Source organism: Bos taurus, chromosome 8 (genome assembly GCF_002263795.3).
Source record: "Bos taurus isolate L1 Dominette 01449 registration number 42190680 breed Hereford chromosome 8, ARS-UCD2.0, whole genome shotgun sequence".
Taxonomy (NCBI): domain Eukaryota; kingdom Metazoa; phylum Chordata; class Mammalia; order Artiodactyla; family Bovidae; genus Bos; species Bos taurus.
Genome location: NC_037335.1, coordinates 13,134,745 through 13,142,429, shown reverse-complemented (window position 1 = coordinate 13,142,429; position 7,685 = coordinate 13,134,745).

Here is a 7,685-nt window from a genome sequence, read left to right as displayed (position 1 = left end):
ATGTTTGCTGTAGGCTTTTAATATATGGCCTTTACTATGTTGAGGTAGATTCCTTGTATGCCCAATTTTTGAAGAGTTTTAATCATAAATAGGTGCTGAATTTGTCAAAGGCTTTTCCTGCATTTATTGAGATGATCATATGTTTTTTTATCTTTCAATTTGTGAATATGGTGAATCACATTGATTGATTTCTGTATATTGAAGAATACTTGCACTCCTGGAATAAACCAAATTTGATCATGGTGTATGAACTTTTTGATGTGTTGCTGAATTCTGTTTGCTAAAATTTTGTTGATTTTTGCATCTATGTTCATCAGTGATATTGGCCTGTAGTTTTATTTTTGTGTGTTGTCTTTGGTCTATGGCCTCATAGAATTAGTTTGGAAGTGTTCCTTCCTCTGCAATTTTTTGAAAGAGTTTTAGAAGGATAGTCATTAGCTCTTCTCTAAACCTAGATAGCGTATTCAAAAGCAGAGACATTACTTTGCCAACAAAGGTCCGTCTATGAGAGTTGGACTGTGAGGAAAGCTGAGCACCGAAGAATTGATGCTTTTGAACTGTGGTGTTGGAGAAGACTCTGGAGAGTCCCTTGGACTGCAAGGAGATCCAACCAGTCATTCTAAAGGAGATCAGCCCTGGGTGTTCTTCGGAAGGACTGATGCTAAGGCTGAAACTCCAATACTTTGGCCACCTCATGCGAAGAGTTGACTCATTGGAAAAGACGCTGATGCTGGGAGGAATTGGGGGCAGGATGAAAAGGGGACGACAGAAGTTGAGATGGCTGGATGGCATCACCGACTCAATGGACATGAGTTTGGGTAAACTCCAGGAGCTGGTGATGGACAGGGAGGCCTGGCGTGCTGCAATTCATGCGGTGGCAGAGTCAGACACGACTGAGCGACTGAACTAAACTGAACTGAAATGTTTGATAGAATACTCCTGTGAAACCATCAGGTCCTCGACTTTTGTTTTTCGGGAAATTTTTGATCATAGCTTTAATCTCAGTGCTTGTATTTGGGTTATTCATAATTTCCATTTTTTCTTGGTTCAGTCTTGGAAGATTGAAATTTTCTAAGATTTTTCCATTTCTTCCAGGTTATCTATTTTTACGTCATATAGTTGTTCATAATAGTCTCATACAATCTTTTGTATTTCTGCATTGTCTGTTGCAACCTCTCCTTTTTCATTTCTAATTTTGTTGATTTGATTCTTCTCTCTTTCTTTCTTGATGAATCTGACTAAGGTTTTGTCAATTGTATTTATCTTCTCAAAGAGCCAGCTTTTAGTTTTGTTTATCTTTACTATTGTTTCTTTCATTTCTTTTTCATTTATTTCTGCTTGGAACTTTATGATCTCTTTCTTTCAATTAATTTTGTTTTTTTCTTCTTCTATTTCCAGTTGCTTTAGGTGTAAAGTTAGGTTGTCTATTTGATGTTTTTCTTGTTCCTTGAGGTAGGATTGTATTGCTATAAACTTCCCTCTTAGAACTGCTTTTGCTGCAGTAGTAGGTTTTCAGTTGTCGTGTTTTCATTGTGATTTGTTTCTAGAAATTTTCTGACTTCCCCTTTGAGTTCTTCAGTATCCTGTTGGTTATTTAGAAATGTGTTGTTTAATCTCCACGTGTTTTTGTTTCTTATACTTTTTCCTTATAATTGATATCTAGTCTCATAGCATTGTGGTCAGAGAAGATGCTTGATACAATTTCAATTTTCTTATATTTACTGGGGTTTGACTTGTGACCCAAGATGTGGTCTATCCTGGAGGATATTCCATGTGCACTTGAAAAGAAAGTGTATTCTTCTGCATTTGGATGGAGTGTCCTGATGATAGCAATAAGCTCCATGTCATCTAATGTATCATTTAAGACTTGTGTTTCCTTATTAATTTTCTGTTTGGATGATCTGTCCATTGGTGTGAGTGGGGTGTTAACGTCTCCTACCATGATTGTGTTACTGTCAGTTTCTCCTTTCATGTGTGTCAGTGTTTGTCTTATGTATTGAGTTGCTTCTATGCTGGGTGCATAGATATTTACAATCATTATGCCTTCCTCTTAGACTTATCCCTTGATCATTATGTAGTGTCCTTCCTTATCTCTTGTAATCTTCTTTAATTTAAGGTCTATTTTGTCTGATATGAGGATTGCTACTCCAGCTTTCTTTTGCTTCCCATTTGCATGAAATGTATTTTTCCATCCTCTCACTTTCAGTCTATATGTGTCTTGAGGTCAGAAGAGGGTTTCTTGTAGACAGCATATGTATGGGTCTTGTTTTTGTATCCATTCAGCCAGTCTTTGTCTTTTGGTTGGAGCATTTAATCCATTTACATTTAAAGTAATTATTGATATATATGTTCCTATTGCCATTTTATAATTGTTTGGGGTTGATTTTGTAGATATTTTTTCTTCTGTTTAATTTCTTTTTTTTTTTAAGAGATGAATGCATTTATTCATTTATTTATTGTTATTGATCTGAAATTTATTTATTTAAATTTTATTTTATTTTTAAACTTTACAATATTGTATTAGTTTTGCCAAATATAGAAATGAATCTGCCACAGATATACCTGTATTCCTCATCCTGAACCCTCCTCCCTCCTCCCTCCCCATACCCTCCCTCTGGGTCGTCCCAGTGTACCAGCCCCAAGCATCCAGTATCGTGCATCGAACCTGGACTGGCGACTCATTTCATACATGATATTACGCATATTTCAATGTCATTCTCCCAAATCTCCCCACACTCTCCCTCTCCCACAGTGTCCATAAGACTGATGTATACATCAGTGTCTCTTTTGCTGTCTTGTACACAGCGTTATTGTTACCATCTTAACACTTGTTGTCAAGCTGGTTTGGTAGTATTGAATTCTCTTAACTTTTGCTTGTCTGAAAAGCTTTTTACTTATCCATCAATTTTGAATGAGATCCTTGCTGGGTACAGTAGTCCTCTCAACTTATTTGTTGAGAGGAAAGGAGAGAGAAAAAAAAGAAAGAATAGCTATGCAAAGTTAAAAAGAGGTAGATAAAGAAGATTAATATATGTTAAAGATTAACTGCAAGAGGAAAAGAACAGTATGAAAAACAAAGGAATAAATGTATAAAAATAAAAGGAATAAATGTATAAAAATAATAAGAGGTTTAAAAAATTAAAATTAAAAAGAGAAAAAGAGGAAAACTCCATAGAACGCAAAAGCCCAATGTAGACACAGAGGTTTACATCAACAATAAAAAATGTGACTGAGGAAAAAAAAAAAAACTCAATAGCGAAACTGGATTTCATAGTGCCAATAAAATCGACAACTACAACAGAGGAGAAAAAAGGAAAAAAGAAAAAAATCACAAAGAATCTACAGAACAAGTCAAGTTCAGTTCAGTTCAGTCGCTCAGTCGTGTCCAACTCTTTGCGACACCATGAATCGCAGCATGCCAGGCCTCCCTGTCCATCACCAACTCCCGGAGTTCACTCAGACTCATGTCCATCGAGTCAGTGATGCCATCCAGCCATCTCATCCTCTGTCGTCCCCTTCTCCTCCTGCCCCCAATCCCTCCCAGCATCAGATTCTTTTCCAGTGAGTCAACTTTTCGCATGAGGTGGCCAAAGTACTGGAGTTTCAGCTTTAAAATCATTTCTTCCAAAGAAATCCCAGGGCTGATCTCCTTCAGAATGGACTGGTTGGATCTCATTGCAGTCCAAGGGACTCTCAAGAGTTTTCTCCAACACCACAGTTCAAAAGCATCAATTCTTCAGTGCTCAGCTTTCTTCACAGACCAACTCTCACATCCATACATGACCACTGGAAAAAACATAGCCTTGACTAGATGGACCTTTGTTGGCAAAGTAATGTCTCTGCTTTTCAGTATGCTATCTAAGTTGGTCATAACTTTTCTGCCAAGGAGTAAGTGTCTTTTAATTTCATGGCTGCAGTCACCATCTGCAGTGATTTTGGAGCCCAAACAAATAAAGTCTGACACTGTTTCCACTGTTTCCCCATCTATTTCCCATGAAGTGATGGGACCAGATGCCATGATCTTTGTTTTCTGAATGATGAGCTTTAGGCCAACTTTTTCACTCTCCATTTCCACTTACATCAAGAGGCTTTTTAGTTCCTCTTCACTTTCTTCCATAAGGGTGATGGCATCTGCATATCTGAGGTTATTGATATTTCTCCCGGCAATCTTGATTCCAGCTTGTGCTTCTTCCAGCCCAGTGTTTCTCATGATATACTCTGCATATAAGTTAAATAAGCAGGGTGATAATATACAGCCTTGACGTACTCCTTTTCCTATTTGGAACCAGTCTGTTGTTCCTTGTCCAGTTCTAACTGTTGCTTCCTGACCTGCATATAGGTTTCTCAAGAGGCAGGTCAGGTGGTCTGGTATTCCCATCTCTTGAAGAATTTTCCACAGCTTATTGTGATCCACAGTCAAAGGCTTTGGAACAAGTCAAGATATAAGAATAATAAATGTTTTTCTTGAGTCACTGCTGTCAGAGTCCTTTCCCACGCTGGGAATCACAGTCCACCTTAGCTCCCTAGGATGTCCTCCAACACTGTACTACTCTCTGGACCTGCTGTGGGGGCAGCTCAGATTCTAATCTGGTCCTATTCCTGTGTTTTCTTGCCTCCACTGTCCACAGCTATCAGAGCTAGTGTGTTTTCTTTGTGCATGCTCTCAATGGCCTTTTATATATTCCATAGACACAGAGTCTGCTTAGTCGACTGTGTAGATTTAATCTGCAGCTTGTACAGCTGGTGGAAAGGTTTTGGGTCTTCTTTCTTAGCCACACTGCCCCTGGGTTTCAATTGTGGTTTCATTTCTACCTGTACATGTGGGTTGTTCACTGGGGTTTAGCTCCTGAGGCTGCTGTGGAGGGCTTGGATTTGCCCATGTGAGGGCCAGGTGTGGAAGTGCTGCAGCTTCTTGGGTCACAAGGATTCTGGCAGCACCAGTTACTCAAGGGGGTGGCAGCTAGGGTAGTAGGAAATATAGTGCTCTAGAAGAATATGGCAACCAGTATTGGTCAATACACTCCAGTATTCTTGCCTGGAAAATCCCCTCTCAGACAGATAAGCCTGACAGGCCACAGTCTACAGGGTCATGAAGAGGCCAGGACAAATGTGACCCTGAGCACAGAAACAGAGGACTTGTTTTTTTTTTTTTTTTTGCCTGTGGTAGCTCTGCTGCAGTGACAGCTGAGCATGAAGGTGGTGAAGCTGCTTGGCTTGCGGGGACCCTGGCAGCGCCAAGTGTTCAGGGAGAAAAACTTCTTTCCCATCAAGAGTTTTGGCCCTATCATAACCTTTTTCGAACATCTTGTAGCTGGCGATCAGATGTCCTCTTTGGCCAGTCTTTCTCCATAGCTCTGCCCATTCAGACACTTAGAGGGATCCCTTGCCTGGGGTCCTTCTCTGTTGTTCAGCACGTCAGGCACATAGAAGACACCCCTGACTGGGGTCCTACTCTGTAGATCAGTGATTCAGGCATTTAGAGGGGCACCCTGGGTGGGGTCCTACTCTGTAGTTCAGTGCCTCAGGTCCTTTGATGGGCCAGCATCTCTATTGTTCAGTTGCGGATGCTGGCATGTGGAGAGAGGCAATGGTAATGGCTCCACCTCTATGTGTTACTCAGCAGTATTGCCTTGCTTCCATAGCTGCCTGACTTTCCTCTACAGGCATTTCCCACCACGATCTCCCTCATATCCCCTTGATTCATTTCTCTGCAGTCAACAGCAGCCCTCACATTGGGATTGCTCCACAATCCCTAAACTCCAGCTCCCAGCCGCTGCCCCTTCTGGGAGACCCACGTTCCTTTCTGGCATGTGTATGGCTGAGGCAAGGACTGTCTGATTGTCATTCCATTTAGGCTGCCACAGGTCAGCTGTTTCACTCTCAGCCTTAAATGTTTCTCCTCTGACTCAGACAATTACCCCGCTGTGGGGATTGGACCCCTGCTTCAGTTCCCCCACCCGCCGAGGGCAGGCCCAGTCCTACTAACACTCCTGTTTTTCCCCCTAGTTCCTTCATCCTACTGACTTTCGTGTGGTTGTATACATTCTTTTCCACTGGTCAGGCCCTCCTCTCCACTGTTAGCTGGTGTTCTGCATGCACTTCTGTGTCTGAAGGTATATTCCTGATGTATCCATGGAGAGAGATGTACTCCACATCCACCTACTCCTTCACCATCTTGTTCTCCCATGATCTTTTTGAGTTATGGGAATTGAGGAACTAAAGGAACTAAAAAGAAGTCAACTGTATAAGAATTTAAGCCAGGGCAGGTTTTTGTTCTTATATTTTCCTCACAAGAAGAACAAAGAATAGTGTTTTAAAAAGACTGTTACAAAGATGAATAGGAGAATGAAACAAAAGAGAAATAAAGGACAGAGAATTCTAATTTAGAGAAAGAAGTCAGTACAAAATACAATGGACAGCGACATTTGTGATGGGATCATAAACTAAGGCAATAACAGTGGGAATAAAAGGAAGGGAGAGATTCAACAGACATTAGAAAGTATATCAGTAGGACTAAGCCATACAAGTATGAGGGAATACATGTGATTTATTGTTTCGTAAAAATAATTATTTAGTAAACATGATGACACATTTCTAGATTATAATGGGTTTGTTTTCTTATTTCTTACAAAAAGTCCTGTTTACAAACTCATTAAAAAAAATTCCTGAGGATTTAAATAGCTCAGTTGGTTAAGAATCTGCCTGCAGTGCAGGAGACCCCAGTTCCATTCCTGGGTAGGGAAGATCCACTGGAGAAGGGATAGGCTACCCACTCCAGTATTCCGGGGTTCCCTTGTGGCTCAGCTCGTAAAGAATCTGCCTGCAATGCTGGAGACCTGGGTTTGATCTCTTGTTTGGGAAGATCCCGAGAAGGGAAAGGCTACCCACTCCAGTATTCTGCCCTGGGTCGCAAAGGGTCTGACCGGACTGAATGACTTTCACTTTCTTTCAATTACCTACTAAATGGATGGAAAATCAACAACTCCTTTAGGTTGGGCACAAATTTACTACTGTCTGTGTTGCCCATTTACTGGATTATACAGGAAAAAAAACAAGTATATATCAATTTGATAATCCAAAGTTTTGGCTTAAAACACACACACACACACACACACCTTGCTCAGAGAGACATAATAAAACCCATAAAATAAGGTAAATATAATCATCTTGAAATTGAAGTTTCTTCCTTCAGAGATAGTCTATTTCAAAATTTTTTAATCAACTGCAAAATTCATGTGGGAGATCACAGTTAATTCAGTAGAAAGTATCCAATTATTATGTATTTATAAGAAATGTATGTTCATAATAATCCATATCCATAGTTTAAAGATTCAAAAGCACTGCTAAATTTTAAGATAAATGGTGATAGTTTTATTAATTCAATTTATCCTAGTGTAATTATAAAGACTTGCATTTGTTCTAAAGTATAACCTTCAAGATTTAAGTAGGAAATAATATTATAGTTTATACTGATATTCATTTAGAGTTATTTTTTGTAATAAGAAAGGATTTGTGACATATGAGTCAATATGTTAAGAGTTCAAGTGTTCATTGGAGAATTCCTTTCTTGGGAAATAGATTAGTAAATGAACTGAACTGCAAGTTTTAATTGAAACAAATTATTTATTTATATATCCATTAAAGGGATACATGAGTAACTGCACAAAGCCAATTTAATCTTTAAC